The sequence below is a fragment of the Eriocheir sinensis genome, unplaced genomic scaffold (genome assembly GCF_024679095.1).
Source record: "Eriocheir sinensis breed Jianghai 21 unplaced genomic scaffold, ASM2467909v1 Scaffold331, whole genome shotgun sequence".
Taxonomy (NCBI): domain Eukaryota; kingdom Metazoa; phylum Arthropoda; class Malacostraca; order Decapoda; family Varunidae; genus Eriocheir; species Eriocheir sinensis.
Window position 1 is genome coordinate 120688 of NW_026111645.1, and position 24912 is coordinate 145599.

At 48.5% G+C, this 24912-nt stretch overlaps 1 long non-coding RNA gene across 2 annotated transcripts; it reads right to left on the reverse strand.

The window, feature by feature from the left end:
* Positions 1-4314: 4314 nt before the first annotated feature.
* Positions 4315-16806, reverse strand: LOC126991755 (uncharacterized). Of its 2 annotated transcripts, none has more exons than XR_007745811.1 (4): positions 16535-16806; positions 16318-16472; positions 11210-11665; positions 4315-4456 (listed from the first exon to the last, which is right to left on the reverse strand). It is a non-coding gene; the product is annotated as an uncharacterized LOC126991755 (long non-coding RNA). The 2 variants fall into 2 exon arrangements; XR_007745810.1 differs by lacking the exon at positions 11210-11665 and adding an exon at positions 8066-8521 and having other exon boundaries at positions 16535-16803.
* Between the last annotated feature and the right edge of the window lie 8106 nt (positions 16807-24912).

Below are 24912 nucleotides of genomic sequence, written 5' to 3' on the forward strand. Positions count from 1 at the left end.
GCAGAGTCGCTTTCCTTCCTTATTTCCTTCTATGAGTGAGTGAGTGAGTGAGTGAGTGGCTGACTGACTGATTAACTGGCTGAATGGCTGACTGATTGACTAACTGACTGGCTGACTCTCTCTCTCTCTCTCTCTGTTCGAAATATATGAACTAAGGATGTCGAGAGAGAGAGAGAGAGAGAGAGAGAGAGAGAGAGAGAGAGAGAGAGAGAGAGAGAGAGAGAGAGAGAGAGAGAGAGAGAGAGAGAGAGAGAGAGAGAGAGAGAGAGAGAGAGAGAGAGAGAGAGAGAGAGAGAGAGAGAGAGAGAGGATACAATAGGGAGGGGAGGAGGAGGGAAGAGGGTAGTGAAGGAAGGAACGCGGTTGGAGTCTAAAGTACATTTTTAACCCACGAAAAATATAATGATCGCAAGTCTTGATCTTCTATTAGTGCGAGCGTTCGTTGATACGGGAGGGCGAGGAAGGGACGCGATCACAAGAAGAATTTATACAGAGATGGAAACCTTTAGAAATCACGTCATTTTTCTGCTTTCATAGGTCGAGGAAGAGTGAGAACTGGAAGCGATTTTTAAGAGGGACGAAAATAACTATGACTAATCCCCTTTGCTCTTCTTTTCATATCATCTCCGTCACTTTCTCTTCACAGTTCACCATCTGTTCTTCTTCATCTCGTCTAATATATTTTTCTTATAATTTTTCTCCTTCTTTTATTGTTCTCTATTCTCCTCTTCATCTGTGGTACTCCGAAACAAATGTAATTAATCTCCTTTGCTCTTCTTTTCATATCATCTCCGTCACTTTCTCTTCACAGTTCACCACCTGTTCTTCTTCATCTCGTCTAATATATTTTTCTTATATTCTTTTCTCCTACTTTTATTGTTCTCTATTCTCCTCTTCAGCCGTGGTAATCCGAAACAACCATAATTAATCTCCTTTTCTCTTCTGTTCCTATGGTCTCCTTCACTTCCTCGCAGTTCACAACATACTCTTTAGTCTCGTCTAATATTTTTTTCTCTATTTTTCCTCTTACTTTCAATTGTTCTCTCTATTCTCCTCTTCATCTGTGGTAATCCTTTTCAATACTGCGAGGTGGGTGGATAAGACAGGTAGGTAGGGAGGGAGGATAGTACGTGCATCAGCGGACCGGAGCCTTGAGGTCTGTAGCAGCGGCGGGTCGGGGCGGCCAAACAAAGCATTGCCTCTGATTATCACTCGAGGCTTTAATTCGCCGCGTGATTGGACCAACAACTTAGCCGCGGAGAGGGCGAGAGGGACGTGATACACCGGCCTGACTACGCACTGGCGCCATACCCTCGACACTTACATACATACGTCCACACATACACACATACATACCTATAAACATACATACACATTCATATATACATACAGACAGACAGGTAGACAGAAAGGTAGGGACACAAATGCACGTAGACATAACACACACACACACACACACACACACACACACACACACACACACACACATTTAGCTCCTCCCCTTCCACACACACATTCCCCCACCGCACACACATCCACCCTCCCCCACACACAAACATTCACCCCTATCCCCACCACATACACACACATTCAACCCTCCCCTCCCCCCCACAAACACAGTCCCTCCTCCCCTCCCCCCCACAAACACAGTCCCTCTAAACCATGATGATTAGATGTGCTCAGCGAGGGCGCGTCCCATGTCAACACAACCCGCATGTACCGACTCGTGCATCTCCCCCGCCCGCTTGGAGCAACAATACGTCTTGCACTCAACGGATGGAAGATACTACAGAACGATCGTTAGGGAGAAAGGACACGGTACTTATAAACAGTGATAATCAGGAGGAATTAGCTGTAGGGCGCGTCAACTATGCTATATCACTTTTTGTACAGCAAGGGAGGCAGGTCAAGGACAAAAATACAAATACAGCAACAGAAAAGCTCGCAAACGCAGCTCCGGGAAAATGAAACAAGAACGAGAGGCCTAAAGAGAGGTCAAATAAGGGTGGAGAGGTGTCTTGATACTCTCCTCTGTAGACGCATAATTCTAAGAGATGATAAAATTAGTTGCAAGCAAGTGATATCCCTAGAAATTATTATATACCAGAGGATGGTCATTAGCAGGAGGAACACGGTATTTATAAAGAGTGGTAATTAGGAGTACTTAGTGAGGGCGTTTGTTACGAAGTCGTCTCTACTGCATCACCTTGTCCTGTAGACGCATAATACTGAGATGATAATTAGTCTTAAGCAAATGATATCTCCAGGAACGATGATTAGGAATGCTCAGTGTGGGTGTGTCTGTCCTTGCAGGTCTTTGCGCCATAAGCAGAATGAAAAAAAATAAGAAAAGTCGACTATACTACATCTCTTTACACAACAGAATCAAAACAGTAGATGATAATTAGTTGTTAACAAATGATATCTCTAAAAATTATTAGGAATACGTAAGTAAGGGCGCGCCTCAGCAAGTTAACTCTACTGCCACGCTTTATCCCGTAGATGCGTAATACTAAGAGACGAAAATTAGTTTACACATGATAGTATATCTAAAAATGATAATAGGATATGCTTAGTCTAGGCGCGTCTGTCTTTGCAAGCCGACTATACTACATCCCCTGACACAGAAGATACTAAATACTAGATGAGAGTTAGTTGCAAACAAATGGTATCTCCAGCAATGATTAGATAAACTCAAGTGTGGGCGCGTCTTAGCAAGGAACAATAAGAGGAGAACAACAGCAAGAACAAGATGAACAAGAGCGAGAACTGGAAGAACAGGAACACGGAGAAGAAAAACAAGAAAAAAACTAGACCAAGAAGAATAAGAATAAGAACAAGAAGACTAAGAAAACAAGGAAAACAAGAAAATTAGTAGAAGAAAACAAGAAGGGAAGAAAAACAAGAACAACAATAGATGAGAAACCGCCATACAACAACACCTCACCCTGCAGACACAAAATACTAAGAGAGGATAATTACACGTAAACAAATGATACCTTAAAAAAACGAAAATTAAATTATACCCAGCGTGGGCGTGTCTCTGAAAGTCAAGTGAGCTGTATCGCCTTACACATTGGTTGCAAAATACTTGATGAGAATTAGCTGTACGCACACGCCTCTCAGCGAAGATAATTAGATATAGTCAGTGTGGGCGAGTCTTTGCGAGTAGAGTATATTGCATCACTTGACATAGTACGTAGATGCATGTTACTAGGAGACGAAAATTAGTGGTTAACATATCTATATACAGTGATGAATTGATATACTCAGGGTGGGCGTGTCTTGGCAAGTCTAGTACGCTTAATCATCGTACACAGTAGATTCAAATGACTAGAAGATGAAAAATAGTTGTTAACACATGCAAGATTTCAATAATGATAATCAGATATACTCCTCGTGGGCGCATCTTTGTAAATCTAGTATAACAGGAGATGAAAATTAACTGTTAACACACGCAAGCTCTAAACAATGATAGTTATATATACTCATCGTGGGAGTGTCTAATGTCAACACAATATCGAGTGTTCAGGATTGTGTTTACCTTCTCCAATACTTTCCAGCAGCCACTCGACGCATGATACTAACTGATGGTGATGGCGTAAACATTCGCTGATAAAGGGAGGGCGAGGAAGGAACACAATCGCAGGAGGAAATGATAATAATTGGAAGTCTTTTCCTTTTTAATACTGTGAATGGTAATGATAATCGAGCACATGATATATCCAAACAGTGATGATTGTGTGTACTCAGTGCTCGGTCAAGTCATATTGCGTGGATGCTTCTGAAATGAGTAATAAAGATACGTTTAAATAAATGCTTAGTCACTGCAATCATAAAGTCTTCCTGAAAATTGCGAGGAAAAGTCTTCATTGTTCGTGGCGGTAATATATATCTCTCTCTCTCCTTTCTTTTGTTCACATCATTGTATCTTTTTTAATTCTTTCTCTCTCTTTCTCTTCTTACACTATTTTCTCTTTTAATCAAATTTCTTTCATAAGTGTACACGCACGTGTGTGTGTGTGTGTGTGTGTGTGTGTGTGTGTGTGTGTGTGTGTGTGTGTTTGCCTGGTTATTTTTATCTGCGCAGTACAGTTTCTCTTTATTAGACATTCCCTCCTATAAAGAAACGGTCTCTGCCGGATGGTTTCGCAAGAACAGGTTTTCGATGCTGAATCCACGGTCGGGAGTCTATCCGGTTTTCCATCCTAGAATTGATAAACTCGGTTTCATCAGCATCAATACACTTAAAAAATATATTAACTTTATCTTCGTCTTGGCATTTTGCCAAACAGTCTTCCTGCTAGGGCCGGGGGCGGGGGCCGAGGGGGAAGCATTAGGCCCCCTCACGGCAGAGACGGAGTTACTGAGGGGCCCCGAGGAGGTCCCCGGCCCCTGCAGGCGGTCAGAAGAGGCCGCCAACACCAAATGCCCTTAATATATGCGTTACAATAACCTTGATGACGATCCTAAGGAGAACAACGTATAGTTGAGTGATGACGAATCGCGGCCACACTTTGAGGAAGAAACACAATTACCCTCAAAAAAGAAGGCGGAGACGTTGGAAAGGGAAGTCATTAACGAAACAGATGAAGTTAGTAAAGAAACAAGAAATTACAGTTGTTGAAAGACAACTGAAGGTGCTGTGAACCTTCCACTGCAACTTTTACGGAGACTGTGAAAACAAAAGTTGTTGTACGTAGAAAGAGGTGAAGAAAGGGGGAACAAAACTGTTAACCCAGCCTCTTGGGGGGCAAGCCAGCCCAACTAAGAGCCGGTCCCAAGCCCGGAGGAATGGGGAGGGTTGCTGACCCTGGCTTGACTGTCCGGGTGGGATGCTGACCTTGGCTTAACTGCCCGGGTGGGATAATGATCGCTGACCTTGGCTTGATTGCCCGGGTGGGATGTTGACCTTGGCTTGATTGCCCGGGTGGGATGCGGACCTTAGCTTGATTGCAAGGGTGGGATATGGCCCTTGGCTTGATTGCTCTGGTGGGATGCGGACCTTAGCTTGATTGCCGGGGTGGGATGTGGCCCTTGGCTTGATTGCTCTGGTGGGATGCGGACCTTAGCTTGATTGCCGGGGTGGGATGTGGCCCTTGGCTTGATAGCTCGGGTGGGATCCGGACCTTGCTTGATTGCCGGGGTGGGATGTGGCCCTTGGCTTCATAGCTCGGGTGGGATCCGGACCTTTGCTTGATTGCCGGGGTGGGATGTGGCCCTTGGCTTGATTGCTCTGGTGGGATGCGGACCTTAGCTTGATTGCCGGGGTGGGATGTGGCCCTTGGCGTGAATGCTCTGGTGGGATGCGGACCTTAGCTTGATTGCCGGGGTGGGATGTGGCCCTTGACTTGATAGCTCGGGTGGGATGCGGTCCTTAGCTTGATTGCCGGGGTGGGATGTGGCCCTTGGCTTGATTGCTCTGGTGGGATGCGGTCCTTAGCTTGATTGCCGGGGTGGGATGTGGCCCTTGACTTGATAGCTCGGGTGGGATCCGGACCTTGGCTTGATTGCCAGGGTGGGATAATGATTGTTGACCTTGGCTTAATCGCCCGGGTGGTATACGGACCTTGGCTTGATTGCCCGGGTGGGATAATGATTGCTGACCTTGGCTTAATCGCCCGGGTGGGATGCGGACCTTGGCTTGATTGCCCGGGTGGGATGCGGACCTTGGCTTGATCGCCCGGGTGGGATAATCATTGCAGACCTTGGCTTAATCGCCCGGGTGTGATGCAGACCTTGGCTTAATCGCCCGGGTGGGATGCGGACCTTGGCTTAATCGCCCGGGTGGGATGCGGACCTTGGCTTAATCGCCCGGGTGGGATGCGGACCTTGGCTTAATCGCCCGGGTGGGATAATGACTGCTGACCTTGGCTTAATCGCCCGGGTGGGATGCAGACCTTGGCTTAATCGCCCGGTGGGATGCGGACCTTGGCTTGATCGCCCGAGTGGGATAATGATTGCGGACCTTGGCTTAATCGCCCGGGTGGGATGCAGACCTTGGCTTAATCGCCCGGGTGGGATGCGGACCTTGGCTTAATCGCCCGGGTGGGATAATGATTGCGGCCCTTTGCTTAATCGCCCGGGTGGGATGCAGACCTTGGCTTAATCGCCCGGGTGGGATGCGGACCTTGGCTTAATCGCCCGGGTGGGATAATAATTGCGGACCTTGGCTTAATCGCCTGGGTAGGATGCTGACCTTGGCTTAATCGCCCGGGTGGGATGCGGACCTTGGCTTAATCGCCCGGGTGGGATAATGACTGGTGACCTTGGCTTAATCGCCCGGGTGGGATGCGGACCTTGGCTTAATCGCCCGGGTGGGATGTGGACCTTGGCTTAATTGCCCGTGTGGGATAATGATTGCTGACCTTGGCTTAATCGCCCGGGTGGGATGCGGACCTTGGCTTAATTACCCGGGTGGGATAATGATTGCGGACCTTGGCTTAATTGCCCGGGTGGGATGCGGACCTCGGCTTAATTGCCCGGGTGGGATGCGGACCTTGGCTTAATTACCCGGGTGGGATAATGATTGCGGACCTTGGCTTAATTGCCCGGGTGGGATAATGACTGCGGACCTTGGCTTAATTGCCCGGGTGGGATGCGGACCTTGGCTTGATTGCCTGGGTGGGATGCGGACCTTGGCTTAATCGCCCGGGTGGGATAATGATTGCTGACCTTGGCTTAATCGCCCGGGTGGGATAATGATTGCGGACCTTGGCTTAATCGCCCGGGTGGGATGCAGACCTTGGCTTGATTGCCCGGGTGGGATGCAGACCTTGGCTTGATTGCCCGGGTGGGATGCAGACCTTGGCTTGATTGCCCGGGTGGGATAATGATATATACATATACTTATAAACATACACTCTGTTCTCATGTACACTTGTATATACTCAAACCATTCACTTTAAACACACACACTCCACATTATACTCATCCTTCAGCTCTTCTCATATGCACTAACATGCCCACTAGCAAAACAACTCACTCAAACTTTACCCACTTATTCTGATACCACTCTTGGATTAGTTAATGAAAAAATCTTTGCAACGCCTTCCTTCATGACTGCATTTGGATAGTCGTAGGAACGCGGCTCCTACCGGGTCCGCATTAAGGGCACGGTGTGGTGGTAATTACAACATTACTAGCACGTACGACGGGGTTTTGACAGGCGGACAGGCGTGGTTATGTCACAAGTGGTTTATTTTTCCACGCTGGCCTCACGATTTTTTCTAAGTCCATTGTTATTGTTTCTCGAGCGCCTCTACAGACAGACTGAGCCTGATAGGTGCCTTGCAGTGCACATTACAAACTAGTTCCTAAGCCAGTAATATTCAGAACGCGCATGGATCATTACGATTTCGGACATAAAACGATCTTTACTCTCTCTCTCTCTCTCTCTCTCTCTCTCTCTCTCTCTCTCGAGTTCTCTCTCTCTCTCTCTCTCTCTCTCTCTCTCTCCTTTCTTTTGTTCACATCATTGTATCTTTCTTAATTCTTTCTCCCTCTTTCTCTCCTTACACTATTTTCTCTTTTTTGAAATTTCTTTCATAAGTGTACACGCATGTGTGTGTGTGTGTGTGTGTGTGTGTGTGTGTGTGAGTGTGTGAGTGAGTGTGTGTGTGTGTGTGTGTGTGTGTGTGTGTGTGTGTGTGTGTGTGTGTGTGTGTTTGCCTGGTTATTGTGATCTGCGCAGTACAGTTTCTCTTTATTAGACATTCCCTCCTATAAAGAAACGATCTCTGCCGGATGGTTTCGCAAGAACAGGTTTTCGATGCTGAATCCACGGTCGGGAGTCTATCCGGTTTTCCATCCTAGAATTGATAAACTCGGTTTCATCAGCATCAATACACTTAAAAAATATATTAACTTTATCTTCGTCTTGGCATTTTGTGAAGAGCCAAACAGTCTTCCTGCTAGGGCCGGGGGCGGGGGCCGAGGGGGAAGCATTAGGCCCCCTCACGGCAGAGACGGAGTTACTGAGGGGCCTGAGGAGGTCCCCGGCCTTTGCAGGCGGTCAGAAGAGGCTGCCAGCACCAAATGCCCTCAATATATGCGTTACAGTAACCTTGATGATGATCCTAAGGAGAACAACGTATAGTTGAGTGATGACGAATCGCGGACACACTTTGAGGAAGAAACACAAATACCCTCAAAAAAGAAGGCGGAGACGTTGGAAAGGGAAGTCATTAACGAAACAGATGAAGTTAGTAAAGAAACAAGAAATTACAGTTGTTGAAAGACAACTGAAGGTGCCGTGAACCTTCCACTGCATCTTTTACGGAGACTGTGAAAACAAAAGTTGTTGTACGTAGAAAGAGGTGAAGAAAGGGGGAACAAAACTGTTAACCCAGCCTCTTGGGGGGCAAGCCAGCCCAACTAAGAGCCGGTCCCAAGCCCGGAGGAATGGGGAGGGTTGCTGACCCTGGCTTGACTGTCCGGGTGGGATGCTGACCTTGGCTTAACTGCCCGGGTGGGATAATGATCGCTGACCTTGGCTTGATTGCCCGGGTGGGATGTTGACCTTGGCTTGATTGCCCGGGTGGGATGCAGACCTTAGCTTGATATCCGGGGTGGGATATGGCCCTTGGTTTGATTGCTCTGGTGGGATGCGGACCTTAGCTTGATTGACGGGGTGGGATGTGGCCCTTGGCTTGATAGCTCGGGTGGGATCCGGACCTTTGCTTGATAACCGGGGTGGGATGTGGCCCTTGGCTTGATTGCTCTGGTGGGATGCGGACCTTAGCTTGATTGCCGGGGTGGGATGTGGCCCTTGGCTTGATAGCTCGGGTGGGATGCGGACCTTGGCTTGATTGCCAGGGTGGGATAATAATTGCTGACCTTGGCTTAATCGCCCGGGTGGGATACGGACCTTGGCATAATCTCCTGGGTGGGATGTGGACCTTGGCTTGATTGCCAGGGTGGGATAATAATTGCTGATCTTGGCTTAATCGCCCGGGTGGGATGCGGACCTTGGCTTGATTGCCCGGGTGGGATAATGATTGCTGACCTTGGCTTAATCGCCCGGGTGGGATGTTGACCTTGTCTTGATCGCCCAGGTGGGATAATAATTGCGGACCTTGGCTTAATCGCCCGGGTGGGATACTGACCTTGGCATAATCTCCTGGGTGGGATGCGGACCTTGGCTTGATCGCCCGGGTGGGATAACCATTGCGGACCTTGGCTTAATCGCCCGGGTGGGATGCAGACCTTGGCTTAATTGCCCGGGTGGGATTCGGACCTTGGCTAAATCGCCCGGATGGGATGCGGACCTTGGCTTAATCGCCCGGGTGGGATAATGACTGCTGACCTTGGCTTAATAGCCCGGTTGGGATGCAGACCTTGGCTTAATCGCCCGGGTGGGATGCGGACCTTGGCTTGATCGCCCGGGTGAGATAATGATTATGAACCTTTGCTTAATCGCCCGGGTGAGATAATGATTGTGTACCTTTGCTTAATCGCCCGGGTAGGATGCTGACCTTGGCTTAATCGCCCGGGTGGGATGCGGACCTTGGCTTAATCGCCCGGGTGGGATGCAGACCTTGGCTTAATCGCCCGGGTGGGATAATGACTGGTGACCTTGGCTTAATCGCCCGGGTTGGATGCGGACCTTGGCTTAATCGCCCGGGTGGGATAATGATTGCTGACCTTGGCTTAATCGCCCGGGTGGGATGCGGACCTTGGCTTAATCGCCCGGGTGGGATAATGATTGCTGACCTTGGCTTAATCGCCTGGGTGGGATGCGGACCTTGGCTTAATTGCACGGGTGGGATAATGATTGCGGACCTTGGCTTAATTGCCCGGGTGGGATGCGGACCTCGGCTTAATTGCCCGGGTGGGATGCGGACCTTGGCTTAATCGCCCGGGTGGGATGCAGACCTTGGCTTGATTGCCCGGGTGGGATGCAGACCTTGGCTTGATTGCCCGGGTGGGATGCAGACCTTGGCTTGATTGCCTGGGTGGGATAATGATATATACATATACTTATAAACATACACTCTGTTCTCATGTACACTTGTATATACTCAAACCATTCACTTTAAACACACACACTCCACATTATACTCATCCTTCAGCTCTTCTCATATGCACTAACATGCCCACTAGCAAAACAACTCACTCAAACTTTACCCACTTATTCTGATACCACTCTTGGATTAGTTAATGAAAAAATCTTTGCAACGCCTTCCTTCATGACTGCATTTGGATAATCTTAGGAACAGCGGCTCCTACCGGGTCCGCATTAAGGGCACGGTGTGGTGGTAATTACAACATTACTAGCACGTACGACGGGGTTTTGACAGGCGGACAGGCGTGGTTATGTCACAAGTGGTTTATTTTTCCACGCTGGCCTCACGATTTTTTCTAAGTCCATTGTTATTGTTTCACGAGCGCCTCTACAGACAGACTGAGCCTGATAGGTGCCTTGCAGTGCACATTACAAACTAGTTCCTAAGCCAGTAATATTCAGAACGCGCATGGATCATTACGATTTCGGACATAAAACGATCTTTACGAGTTTTACTTTATTTTCTTCTCCATAATATTTTTTTTTCTTTTTTTACGTCTCTCTCTCTCTCTCTCTCTCTCTCTCTCTCTCTCTCTCTCTCTCTCTCTCTCTCTCTCTCCTTTCTTTTGTTCACATCATTGTATCTTTCTTAATTCTTTCTCCCTCTTTCTCTCCTTACACTATTTTCTCTTTTTTGAAATTTCTTTCATAAGTGTACACGCATGTGTGTGTGTGTGTGTGTGTGTGTGTGTGTGTGTGTGTGTGTGTGTGTGTGTGTGTGTGTGTGTGTGTGTGTGTGTGTGTTTGCCTGGTTATTGTGATCTGCGCAGTACAGTTTCTCTTTATTAGACATTCCCTCCTATAAAGAAACGATCTCTGCCGGATGGTTTCGCAAGAACAGGTTTTCGATGCTGAATCCACGGTCGGGAGTCTATCCGGTTTTCCATCCTAGAATTGATAAACTCGGTTTCATCAGCATCAATACACTTAAAAAATATATTAACTTTATCTTCGTCTTGGCATTTTGTGAAGAGCCAAACAGTCTTCCTGCTAGGGCCGGGGGCGGGGGCCGAGGGGGAAGCATTAGGCCCCCTCACGGCAGAGACGGAGTTACTGAGGGGCCCCGAGGAGGTCCCCGGCCTTTGCAGGCGGTCAGAAGAGGCTGCCAGCACCAAATGCCCTCAATATATGCGTTACAGTAACCTTGATGATGATCCTAAGGAGAACAACGTATAGTTGAGTGATGACGAATCGCGGACACACTTTGAGGAAGAAACACAAATACCCTCAAAAAAGAAGGCGGAGACGTTGGAAAGGGAAGTCATTAACGAAACAGATGAAGTTAGTAAAGAAACAAGAAATTACAGTTGTTGAAAGACAACTGAAGGTGCCGTGAACCTTCCACTGCATCTTTTACGGAGACTGTGAAAACAAAAGTTGTTGTACGTAGAAAGAGGTGAAGAAAGGGGGAACAAAACTGTTAACCCAGCCTCTTGGGGGGCAAGCCAGCCCAACTAAGAGCCGGTCCCAAGCCCGGAGGAATGGGGAGGGTTGCTGACCCTGGCTTGACTGTCCGGGTGGGATGCTGACCTTGGCTTAACTGCCCGGGTGGGATAATGATCGCTGACCTTGGCTTGATTGCCCGGGTGGGATGTTGACCTTGGCTTGATTGCCCGGGTGGGATGCGGACCTTGGCTTGATATCCGGGTGGATATGGCCTTGGCTTGATTGCTCTGGTGGGATGCGGACCTTAGCTTGATTGACGGGTGGGATGTGGCCCTTGGCTTGATAGCTCGGTGGGATCCGGACCTTGCTTGATAACCGGGTGGGATGTGGCCCTTGGCTTGATTGCTCTGGTGGGATGCGGACCTTAGCTTGATTGCCGGGTGGGATGTGGCCCTTTGGCTTGATTGCTCGGGTGGGATGCGGACCTTGGCTTGATTGCCAGGGTGGGATAATAATTGCTGACCTTGGCTTAATCGCCCGGGTGGGATACGGACCTTGGCATAATCTCCTGGGTGGGATGTGGACCTTGGCTTGATTGCCAGGGTGGGATAATAATTGCTGATCTTGGCTTAATCGCCCGGGTGGGATGCGGACCTTGGCTTGATTGCCCGGGTGGGATAATGATTGCTGACCTTGGCTTAATCGCCCGGGTGGGATGTTGACCTTGTCTTGATCGCCCAGGTGGGATAATAATTGCGGACCTTGGCTTAATCGCCCGGGTGGGATACTGACCTTGGCATAATCTCCTGGGTGGGATGCGGACCTTGGCTTGATCGCCCGGGTGGGATAACCATTGCGGACCTTGGCTTAATCGCCCGGGTGGGATGCAGACCTTGGCTTAATTGCCCGGGTGGGATTCGGACCTTGGCTAAATCGCCCGGATGGGATGCGGACCTTGGCTTAATCGCCCGGGTGGGATAATGACTGCTGACCTTGGCTTAATAGCCCGGTTGGGATGCAGACCTTGGCTTAATCGCCCGGGTGGGATGCGGACCTTGGCTTGATCGCCCGGGTGAGATAATGATTGTGAACCTTTGCTTAATCGCCCGGGTGAGATAATGATTGTGTACCTTTGCTTAATCGCCCGGGTAGGATGCTGACCTTGGCTTAATCGCCCGGGTGGGATGCGGACCTTGGCTTAATCGCCCGGGTGGGATGCAGACCTTGGCTTAATCGCCCGGGTGGGATAATGACTGGTGACCTTGGCTTAATCGCCCGGGTTGGATGCGGACCTTGGCTTAATCGCCCGGGTGGGATAATGATTGCTGACCTTGGCTTAATCGCCCGGGTGGGATGCGGACCTTGGCTTAATCGCCCGGGTGGGATAATGACTGCTGACCTTGGCTTAATCGCCTGGGTGGGATGCGGACCTTGGCTTAATTGCACGGGTGGGATAATGATTGCGGACCTTGGCTTAATTGCCCGGGTGGGATGCGGACCTCGGCTTAATTGCCCGGGTGGGATGCGGACCTTGGCTTAATCGCCCGGGTGGGATGCAGACCTTGGCTTGATTGCCCGGGTGGGATGCAGACCTTGGCTTGATTGCCCGGGTGGGATGCAGACCTTGGCTTGATTGCCCGGGTGGGATAATGATATATACATATACTTATAAACATACACTCTGTTCTCATGTACACTTGTATATACTCAAACCATTCACTTTAAACACACACACTCCACATTATACTCATCCTTCAGCTCTTCTCATATGCACTAACATGCCCACTAGCAAAACAACTCACTCAAACTTTACCCACTTATTCTGATACCACTCTTGGATTAGTTAATGAAAAAATCTTTGCAACGCCTTCCTTCATGACTGCATTTGGATAATCTTAGGAACAGCGGCTCCTACCGGGTCCGCATTAAGGGCACGGTGTGGTGGTAATTACAACATTACTAGCACGTACGACGGGGTTTTGACAGGCGGACAGGCGTGGTTATGTCACAAGTGGTTTATTTTTCCACGCTGGCCTCACGATTTTTTCTAAGTCCATTGTTATTGTTTCACGAGCGCCTCTACAGACAGACTGAGCCTGATAGGTGCCTTGCAGTGCACATTACAAACTAGTTCCTAAGCCAGTAATATTCAGAACGCGCATGGATCATTACGATTTCGGACATAAAACGATCTTTACGAGTTCTACTTTATTTTCTTCTCCATAATATTTTTTTTTCTTTGTGTACGTGTCTCTCTCTCTCTCTCTCTCTCCTTTCTTTGTTCACATCATTGTATCTTTCTTAATTCTTTCTCCTCTTTCTCTCATTACACTATTTTCTCTTTTTTGAAATTTCTTTCATAAGTGTACACGCATGTGTGTGTGTGTGTGTGTGTGTGTGTGTGTGTGTGTGTGTGTGTGTGTGTGTGTGTGTGTGTGTGTGTGTGTGTGTGTGTGTGTGTGTGTGTGTGTGTGTGTGTGTGTGTGTTTGCCTGTTATTAGACATTCCCTCCTATAAAGAAACGATCTCTGCCGGATGGTTTCGCAAGAACAGGTTTTCGATGCTGAATCCACGGTCGGGAGTCTATCCGGTTTTCCATCCTAGAATTGATAAACTCGGTTTCATCAGCATCAATACACTTAAAAAATATATTAACTTTATCTTCGTCTTGGCATTTTGTGAAGAGCCAAACAGTCTTCCTGCTAGGGCCGGGGGCGGGGGCCGAGGGGGAAGCATTAGGCCCCCTCACGGCAGAGACGGAGTTACTGAGGGGCCCCGAGGAGGTCCCCGGCCTTTGCAGGCGGTCAGAAGAGGCTGCCAGCACCAAATGCCCTCAATATATGCGTTACAGTAACCTTGATGATGATCCTAAGGAGAACAACGTATAGTTGAGTGATGACGAATCGCGGACACACTTTGAGGAAGAAACACAAATACCCTCAAAAAAGAAGGCGGAGACGTTGGAAAGGGAAGTCATTAACGAAACAGATGAAGTTAGTAAAGAAACAAGAAATTACAGTTGTTGAAAGACAACTGAAGGTGCCGTGAACCTTCCACTGCATCTTTTACGGAGACTGTGAAAACAAAAGTTGTTGTACGTAGAAAGAGGTGAAGAAAGGGGTAACAAAACTGTTAACCCAGCCTCTTGGGGGGCAAGCCAGCCCAACTAAGAGCCGGTCCCAAGCCCGGAGGAATTGGGAGGGTTGCTGACCTTGGCTTGACTGTCCGGGTGGGATGCTGACCTTGGCTTAACTGCCCGGGTGGGATAATGATCGCTGACCTTGGCTTGATTGCCCGGGTGGGATGTTGACCTTGGCTTGATTGCCCGGGTGGGATGCGGACCTTAGCTTGATATCCGGGGTGGGATATGGCCCTTGGCTTGATTGCTCTGGTGGGATGCGGACCTTAGCTTGATTGACGGGGTGGGATGTGGCCCTTGGCTTGATAGCTCGGGTGGGATGCGGACCTTGGCTTGATTGCCGTGGTGGGATGTGGCACTTGGATTGATAGGTCGGGTGGGATCCGGACCTTGCTTGATTGCCGGGTGGGATGTGGCCCTTGATTGCTCTGGTGGGATGCGGACCTTAGCTTGATTGCCGGGGTGGGATGTGGCCCTTGGCTTGATAGCTCGGGTGGGATGCGGACCTTGGCTTGATTGCCAGGGTGGGATAATAATTGCTGACCTTGGCTTAATCGCCCGGGTGGGATACGGACCTTGGCATAATCTCCCGGGTGGGATGAGGACCTTGGCTTGATAGCCAGGGTGGGATAATCAGTGCTGAACTTGGCTTAATCGCCCGGGTGGGATGCGGACCTTGGCTTGATTGCCCGGGTGGGATAATAATTGCTGACCTTGGCTTAATCGCCCGGGTGGGATGTGGACATTGGCTTGATCGCCCAGGTGGGATAATAATTGCGGACCTTGGCTTAATCGCCCGGGTGGGATACTGACCTTGGCATAATCTCCTGGGTGGGATGCGGACCTTGGCTTGATCGCCCGGGTGGGATAACCATTGCGGACCTTGGCTTAATCGCCCGGGTGGGATGCAGACCTTGGCTTAATTGCCCGGGTGGGATTCGGACCTTGGCTAAATCGCCCGGATGGGATGCGGACCTTGGCTTAATCGCCCGGGTGGGATAATGACTGCTGACCTTGGCTTAATCGCCCGGTTGGGATGCAGACCTTGGCTTAATCGCCCGGGTGGGATGCGGACCTTGGCTTGATCGCCCGGGTGAGATAATGATTGTGAACCTTTGCTTAATCGCCCGGGTGAGATAATGATTGTGTACCTTTGCTTAATCGCCCGGGTAGGATGCTGACCTTGGCTTAATCGCCCGGGTGGGATGCGGACCTTGGCTTAATCGCCAGGGTGGGATGCAGACCTTGGCTTAATCGCCCGGGTGGGATAATGACTGGTGACCTTGGCTTAATCGCCCGGGTTGGATGCGGACCTTGGCTTAATCGCCCGGGTGGGATAATGATTGCTGACCTTGGCTTAATCGCCCGGGTGGGATGCGGACCTTGGCTTAATCGCCCGGGTGGGATAATGATTACTGACCTTGGCTTAATCGCCTGGGTGGGATGCGGACCATGGCTTAATTGCACGGGTGGGATAATGATTGCGGACCTTGGCTTAATTGCCCGGGTGGGATGCGGACCTCGGCTTAATTGCCCGGGTGGGATGCGGACCTTGGCTTAATAATTATTGCATGTGTGGGATAATGATTGCGGACCTTGGCTTAATTGCCCGGGTGGGATAATGATTGCCGACCTTGGCTTAATTGCGCTGGTGGGATGCGGACCTTGGCTTGATTGCCTGGGTGGGATGCGGACCTTGGCTTAATCGCCCGGGTGGGATGTTGACCTTGGCTTGATTGCCCGGGTGGGATGCGGACCTTAGCTTGATATCCGGGGTGGGATATGGCCCTTGGCTTGATTGCTCTGGTGGGATGCGGACCTTAGCTTGATTGACGGGGTGGGATGTGGCCCTTGGCTTGATAGCTCGGGTGGGATCCGGACCTTTGCTTTATTGCCCGGGTGGGATGTTGACCTTGGCTTGATTGCTCGGGTGGGATCCGGACCTTTGCTTGATTGCCGGGGTGGGATGTGGCCCTTGGCTTGATTGCTCTGGTGGGATGCGGACCTTAGCTTGATTGCCGGGGTGGGATGTGGCCCTTGGCTTGATAGCTCTTGTGGGATGCGGACCTTGGCTTGATTGCCAGGGTGGGATAATAATTGCTGACCTTGGCTTAATCGCCCGGGTGGGATACGGACCTTGGCATAATCTCCTGGGTGGGATGTGGACCTTGGCTTGATTGCCAGGGTGGGATAATAATTGCTGATCTTGGCTTAATCGCCCGGGTGGGATGCGTACCTTGGCTTGATTGCCCGGGTGGGATAATGATTGCTGACCTTGGCTTAATCGCCCGGGTGGGATGTGGACCTTGGCTTGATCGCCCAGGTGGGATAATAATTGCGGACCTTGGCTTAATCGCCCGGGTGGGATACTGACCTTGGCATAATCTCCTGGGTGGGATGCGGACCTTGGCTTGATCGCCCGGGTGTGATAACCATTGGACCTTGGCTTAATCTCCCGTGTGGGATGCAGACCTTTGCTTATTTGCCGTGGTTGGATTCGGACCTTGGCTAAATCGCCCGGATGGGATGCGGACCTTGGCTTAATCGCCCGGGTGGGATAATGACTGCTGACCTTGGCTTAATCGCCCGGTTGGGATGCAGACCTTGGCTTAATCGCCCGGGTGGGATGCGGACCTTGGCTTGATCGCCCGGGTGAGATAATGATTGTGAACCTTTGCTTAATCGCCCGGGTGAGATAATGATTGTGTACCTTTGCTTAATCGCCCGGGTAGGATGCTGACCTTGGCTTAATCGCCCGGGTGGGATGCGGACCTTGGCTTAATCGCCAGGGTGGGATGCTGACATTGGCTTTATCGCCCGGGTGGGATAATGACTGGTGACCTTGGCTTAATCGCCCGGGTTGGATGCGGACCTTGGCTTAATCGCCCGGGTGGGATAATGATTGCTGACCTTGGCTTAATCGCCCGGGTGGGATGCGGACCTTGGCTTAATCGCCCGGGTGGGATAATGATTACTGACCTTGGCTTAATCGCCTGGGTGGGATGCGGACCATGGCTTAATTGCACGGGTGGGATAATGATTGCGGACCTTGGCTTAATTGCCCGGGTGGGATGCGGACCTCGGCTTAATTGCCTGGGTGGGATGCGGACCTTGGCTTAATAATTATTGCATGTGTGGGATAATGATTGCGGACCTTGGCTTAATTGCCCGGGTGGGATAATGATTGCCGACCTTGGCTTAATTGCGCTGGTGGGATGCGGACCTTGGCTTGATTGCCTGGGTGGGATGCGGACCTTGGCTTAATCGCCCGGGTGGGATGCGGACCTTGGCTTAATCGCCCGGGTGGGATAATGATTGCGGACCTTGGCTTAATCGCCCGGGGGGGATGCAGACCTTGGCTTGATTGCCCGGGTGGGATGCAGACCTTGGCTTGATTGCCCGGGTGGGATGCAGACCTTGGCTTGATTGCCCGGGTGGGATGCAGACCTTGGCTTGATTGCCCGGGTGGGATAATGATATATACATACACTTATAAACATACACTCTGTTCTCATGTACACTTGTATATACTCCAACCATTCACTTTAAACACACACACTCCACATTATTCTCATCCTTCAGCTCTTCTCATATGCACTAACATGCCCACTAGCAAAACAACTCACTCAAACTTTACCCACTTATTCTGATACCACTCTTGGATTAGTTAATGAAAAAATCTTTGCAACGCCTTCCTTCATGACTGCATTTGGATAGTCGTAGGAACGCGGCTCCTACCGGGTCCGCATTAAGGGCACGGTGTGGTGGTAATTACAACATTACTAGCACGTACGACGGGGTTTTGACAGGCGGACAAGCGTGGTTATGTCACAAGGGGTTTATTTTTCCACGCTGGCCTCACGATTTTTCTAAGTCTATTGTTCTTGTTTCACGAGCTCCTCTATAGACAGACTGAGCCTGATAGGTGCCTTGCAATGCACATTACAAACTAGTTCCTAAGCCAGTAATATCCAGAACGCGCATGGATCATTACGATTTCGGACATAAAACGGTCTTTACGAGTTCTACGTTATTTTCTTCTCTATAATAAAGTTTTTTTTTCTTATTTTACGTCTACGCCTATTGCGCCGGTAGGCTTGCTTGAGGGGCCTGGATGGTCGCCGGCCCGCCCGTCATGGCGCAGGTAAGTGTTTATAGTGGCGCCATCTTCTCTTAAATAATGGCGCAATATTTGTATTTTCTGATTTTAAACAACTACATTCCTGATATATTAGTACGCGGGGTCTATCGCTGCCAGCCGCCACGTAGCAGTCTGACAGTCTTCCTCGCGGCGCCATGATGGAAGGACAGATACAACTAAGGATAAAGACGAGATGACTTTAGAATTTACCCAAACGATGATTTTGAGATAACTTTTAAATATTCGAACGATGAATATATGAAGAATTTACCTGGTGTGAAAAATGTTTGGTATAGAGGAGGAAGGGAGAGTAGAATAGGCAGGTAAAGGTAAAGAAGCGCGTGGCCTCAGTGCTCCTCCTCCTCCTCCTCCTCCTCCTCATCATCATCATCATCATCTAACTTAGCAACTACCCTCTCTCTGTGTTCCTCTTCTCTTCCTCTTACTGTCTTTCTTAATCTTCTATTTTTTCATCTTCTTTCTCAGGTGTGACAATCTTTCCTCTTCTATAGTCTCTCTCTACGCTTTTCCTTTTCTCTACCTTCATATTTTTCCAGTTTTCCTATGAATCTTCCTTTATTTTTTATGTCCCTCTGTAATATTTTTTTGGCTCCTCAGTTTTCTCGGTTATTCTGCGTGCTTTCCTCCTTGTCTCCTCCTCTTCCTCTTCCTTCTCCTTTATCTTCCCGACTCTCCCTTTTCCCTCCATCTCCTCCTCTCTCATCTACATTGACATCCTCTCCCTATATCTGGGCGGGAAGGAAGAGGGAACGATGAAGGAGAGAGGGGAAGAGGGAAAGATGGGAGGAAGGAGGAATGTGTTTGAGGTAGAAGACACGAGCTGGAGAAGGGGAGAGAGAAAGAGAAAGACAAAAAACAGTAGGTAGGGGACAGGAAAGAGAGGAAAAGGGTGAGACGAGGAGAAACGAAGGGAGGAAAAGATAGAAGGAATAACGAACGTCGAAGAGAGTAGAATACGAGAAGAAAGAAAGGGGAGAGAGAGAGATAAATGGAAGAAAATAGGTGGTGAGAGGAGGATGATGGGGACGAGGGGTATAACGTTGGCTAAAGAGGAAAGGTAAAGAGAGGAAGAGGAGTGAATGATGAAGAGAAACGGGAGAATAAAGGAGAAGGAAAGAGAGTTGAAATTGAAGGGAAGATGATGGGTACAACAATAATAACAGAGACTAACGAAAGGAAGGAAAGAGAAGGAAGGAGGAAAGAGTGAAATGGATGAGTCGAGTGAGAATAAAGGAAAAGGAAATAGGAAAAGAAATGGAATAGAGAGTTAAGGGAAGGTAATGAGGAAAAAGAGAATTGGGAATATGAGAGTTTAAAGAGGAAGGCGTAGCAAAGAGGGAAAAATGTAAGAAAACGAAGATGCGAGAGTATAAAGAGAAGGAATAGAAGGAGTGAAGGGAAGATATAGAGAGAAAGGGAATCATGAAACAGTTTAGAGATGGGAAGTAAAGAGAGGGAGAGGAGTGAATGAGATAAAGGAGTAGAATGTGAATAAAACGGAAATGGGAGAGAGTAAAAGGGAAGGAATAAAGGGAATAAGGGGAAGAAAATGAGGAAAAGGGAATAATAAGACGGTTTAAAGATGGGGAGGAAGGAAAATGAGGGAAAGGAGTGGGAAAAGATAGACAGGAGAGAAGAAAATGAATAAATGGAAAGTAGAGATATAGAGATGAGTGAATACGGGATAGAGAAAGAGGAAAGAAAGCAGAAGGGAGATGAAAAGATAATGAAATACATGAATACGGGATAGATAAAAGATAAGGAAACAAAATAAAGAGAAGAAAAATCAGAACTCAAAGTAAAGAAAAATATCAGAAACCAACAGGAAAGGAAAGAGAAGCGAGATAGGAAAAACAGATAAGCGAGAGGAGTGAACACGGGATAGATAAAAAGAAATTAAGAAACAAAATCGAGCCCACACACAAAACATAAGCACATCAACCCGAACGGAAAGTATAGACGACATAAACAAACAACACCAAACCCCAAAACCTCCCAGTCACCTCAGAATCTAAACCTTTATATCCACCACGCGTGAATCATAATGTATTCCGATCGTATGTAAATTCCCCCCTTGAAGCCATCCATTCCCTGATAAGCCATAAATTAGTGTTATTCTCCCATTAACCTTATCGCGCGCATATTTATTCATTTTTGCCCCTTTTGTCCTCCCTTCCTGGTTCCCTTTATTTGTACTCTTGAAGCGACAGTCATCCTCTATCTTGTCTTACATCTTATCTTCCTCCCTCTCCTTCATCTCCTCACTGGCGGTCTCTTTTATCTCCTTCTCTTTTCCCCTTCTAATTATTATTGTCTCCTTTTTCTCCTCTTCATCATCTTCCTTCTCTGGGCTTTCCTATACTACATTTTTTTTTTTGCTGTATTATGTCTACCTTGATTTCCTTTTCTTTCTTTCCTCCTTCGTTGATGGGATTTCTTTCTTAATTTCTCTGTATGATTTCTCTCTTCCACATACTCATCGTCGCTAGTTTCTTCAACCTTCTCACTTTCCTCCTAACACCTGGTTACACTACACACCAGCCCCCCTTTCTTCTTCCCTCATGTCTCCGTCAATCCTTCCCTTTCCTCATCTTTCTCTTTCTTCATCTGCATCATCTTCACCAGCATCCTCAACATCTCCCATTCTTTTCTTCCTCCGTCTCCATCATCACTATCCCTTCCTCATCCCTCCTGTTGTTTTCTCATTCTCCAATCCCATCACCATCATAACCACCTTACCCCACTCCTCAACTCCTTCATCTTCTTTTTCTTCCTCCATTTCCATCTTCATCATCACTATCCCATCCTCATCCCTCCTGTTTTTTTCTTCTCATCCTTCACTCCCATCACCATCATTGCCAACTTACCCCACTCCTCAACTCTTTTATCTTCTTTTTCTTCCTCCATTTCCATCTCCATCATCACTATCCCTTCCTCATCCCTCCTGTTATTTTTTCTCATTCTCCAATCCCATCATCATCATTACCACCTTATCCCACTCCTCAACCCCTTCATCATCCTTTTCTTTCTCCATTTCTACGACTATTACCACCATTATCCTTTTCCTCAACCCCTTACGCATCCGTTTCCTTTCTTCCTCCTTCTCCACGACCACCACCACCACCACCACAGTCACCTCCCTACTATCTCCCACCCTCCACCTCGCACTCTCACTCTTATTCTCTTTCTCTCTCCGCCGCCCTCCAGAGAGAGAAAAGATAAAATTCCACCTTCCCTTTTCATGACCCTACGGACGCCGCATTTGCACTCTTACGTTTAAAAAGCAAAATCTTGTCGCGCGAAACGAAGCTCCTTTTACAAATAGCCGTGAATAACAGCCCGAGGAGGAGGAGGAATAAGAGGAGGAGGAGGAGGAGGAGGAGGAAGGAAGGTATCTTGCGTGCAGATGAAGTGAAGAGAGACCTCATTTAAGGATGGGGGCTGAGGTTCTCTCTCTCTCTCTCTCTCTCTCTTATTTCATTTGCTTTCTCGTCTCTTTCATTATTTTTATTTATTCTGAAAAGAAAGCTGAGGTGAGGTGCCATGGGAGGAGGGGGGAGGGGAGGAGGGGGGAAGGAGGGGAGTTGTGTGTGTGTGTGTGTGTGTGTGTGTGTGTGTGTGTGTGTGTGTGTGTGTGTGTGTGTGTGTGTGTGTGTGTGTGTGTGTTACTACTGAAAATAATATAAACCCCCAAAATTAGACCGTAGAAAATGGGTGACTTTTAAAACGTCATCTTCCTTCTTGTGTTGCTTCTTCTTCTTTTTTTTGGTATCGCCTCTTTTTCTCTTTCTCACTTTCTTTCTTTCATTCTTTTTTTTTCTTTCTCCTTCGTTAATGTAGTTGTCGGTTGCTACATAAATTTCTGGTGTTAAGTTTGCTGCAAAGTAGTTTTATTTTTCCTTTTTGCGTCCTTTCTGGCAGTGGTGGTGGTGGTACTGTTGGTGGTGGTGAGAAAGGTAGCAGTAGTAGTAGTAGTAGTAGTAGTAGTAGTAGTAGTAATATAAGAAGTATAGTAGAAGTAGTAATAGCAGCAGTAGTAGTAGTAGCATTATTGGTGGTGGTAATAGTAGTGGTGGTGGTAGTGGTGGTGGTAGTGGTGGTGGTTGTGGTGGTGGCACTGGCGGTAGTGGTGGTGGTGTTAGTGGTAGTGGTGGTGGTAGTGGTGGTGGTTGTGGTGGTGGCACTGGCGGTAGTGGTGGTGGTGGTGGTGGTTGTGGTGGTGGTGGTGGTGGTTGTGGTGGTGGTGTTGGTGGTGGTGGTGGTGGTGGTGGTGGTGGTGGTGGTGGTGGTTGTGGTGGTGGTTGTGGTGGTTGTGGTTGTGGTGGTGGTGGTGGTGGTGGTGGTGGTGGTGGTGGTGGTGGTGGTGGTTGTGGTGGTGGCGCTGGCGGTAGTGGTGGTGGTGGTTGTGGTGGTGGTGGTGGTGGTGGTGGTGGTGGTGGTTGTGGTGGTGGGTCTCCTTTTTAAAATTCCTCTCCCTGCCCGGGCTGCGACGCGCCTCCCCTCTCCATCTCCTCCTTAATCTTCCTTACTGCCACAAATCTCATACACCTCATCATCCCCATCCTCACCCTTCTTATCCAGCACCTTCTTCACATCCTGAGTGCTGTAACCCCCCCTCTTCCTCCCACTCTCCACTCTCCCATTCTCTCTTGCTCCTCCCTTCTTCCTTCTCCTCCTCTTTCTGATCAGGTCTCCTCGTTTTCTGTTTTTCTTTACTTTTTCTTTTACTTTTTTGTGTTTACTCTTTTTTCTTCTCTTCTTTCTTCTTCTTCGTCATCATCTCCTTCTGCCCTCCTTCCTCCTTCTTCTTCTTCTTCTTCCTCCTCCTCCAAATGTTCGAATCTCCTCTCTTCTTCCTCTCCCTCCTCTACCTAAACCTTCTCTTCCTGCAACATTCCACCTCTTCCATTTCTTTTCTTCCGTCTTTTCCTCTTTCTTTTTTCCTCATCTTTTGGTCTTCATTTTTTCTTGCATCACTAACACCATCAAGACCACTACCAACATATCCATCCTCCTCCTCCTCCTCCTCCTCCTCCTCCTCCACCCACCCCTGCTGATGAGAGCTCTGCCTCCTGCCTCACACATAACACACAAAAGCACTGTTGGTTACACGAAATATCTCCCTATTAATAGAGGGAGAGAGACACGTCTTTGCATTAGCTTTCTCTTCCTCCTCCTTCCCTCACTTTCTATCTTCTCCTCCCTCCTCTCCCCTTAGGCCCCGTACACAACCACTGCTCGGGGAGATGACGAAGAGGAGCGAGAGAGAAAGAGAGGGAGAGGGATGGAGGGTATGGGAGAGGAGAGAGGGAGGGAGGGAGTGAAAAAAAATATTATAACCTTCATGATTCACTCACTATTCATTTTTCACGGGGCTCATTATCGACGCCGTGATTAAGTGGTCTTCCGCGGCGTTCTGGGACCCGCTGATGGACGGAGGGGTGAGTAGGGTCTTGAATGGGTTTAAGTGGAAGGTAGAGTGGGTTTAAGTGGAATTCTGAGGATTTAAGTGTGGGTCTGAGTTGGTGTAATTGGAAGTCTGAGGATTTAAGTTTAGGCCTGAGTGGGTTTAGGAGGGCTGAGTGGGCTCAAGTGGAAAGCTGAGTGGGTTTAAGTGGAGGCCTGAGTGGGTTCAATTGGAGGATTTAGTGGGTTTAAGTGGAGGATTGAGTGGGTTTATGTGGAGGGCTGAGTGGGTTTAGGAGGGCAGAGTGGGTTTAAGTGGAGGGCAGAGTGGGTTTAAGTGGAGGGCTGAGTGGGTTTAAATGGAGGATTGAGTGGGTTTAAGTGGAGGGCTGAGTGGGTTTAAGTGGAGGATTTAGTGGTTTTAAGTGGAGGATTGAGTGTGTTTAAGTGGAGGATTTAGTGGGTTTAAGTGGAAGGCTGAATGAGTTTAAGTAGAGGCCTGGGAGGGTTTAAGTGGAATCATTAATGGATATACGTGAAGGTTCTGAGTGGACTAAGTGGATGGGGCTAGGATGATTTATGTGGATGTTATAGGGAGGGTTTATAATAAGGGTGGATGAGTGGGAGGTGATGGTCAAGTAGGGTTAGATGAGTGTGAGAGGTGAGTGAGAGAAGTGGAGGATGAGTAAAGGTGGATGCTGTGAGTGGATGCTGGAGTGTGTGGAGTAGAAGATGAGATACAAAGAACTGTTA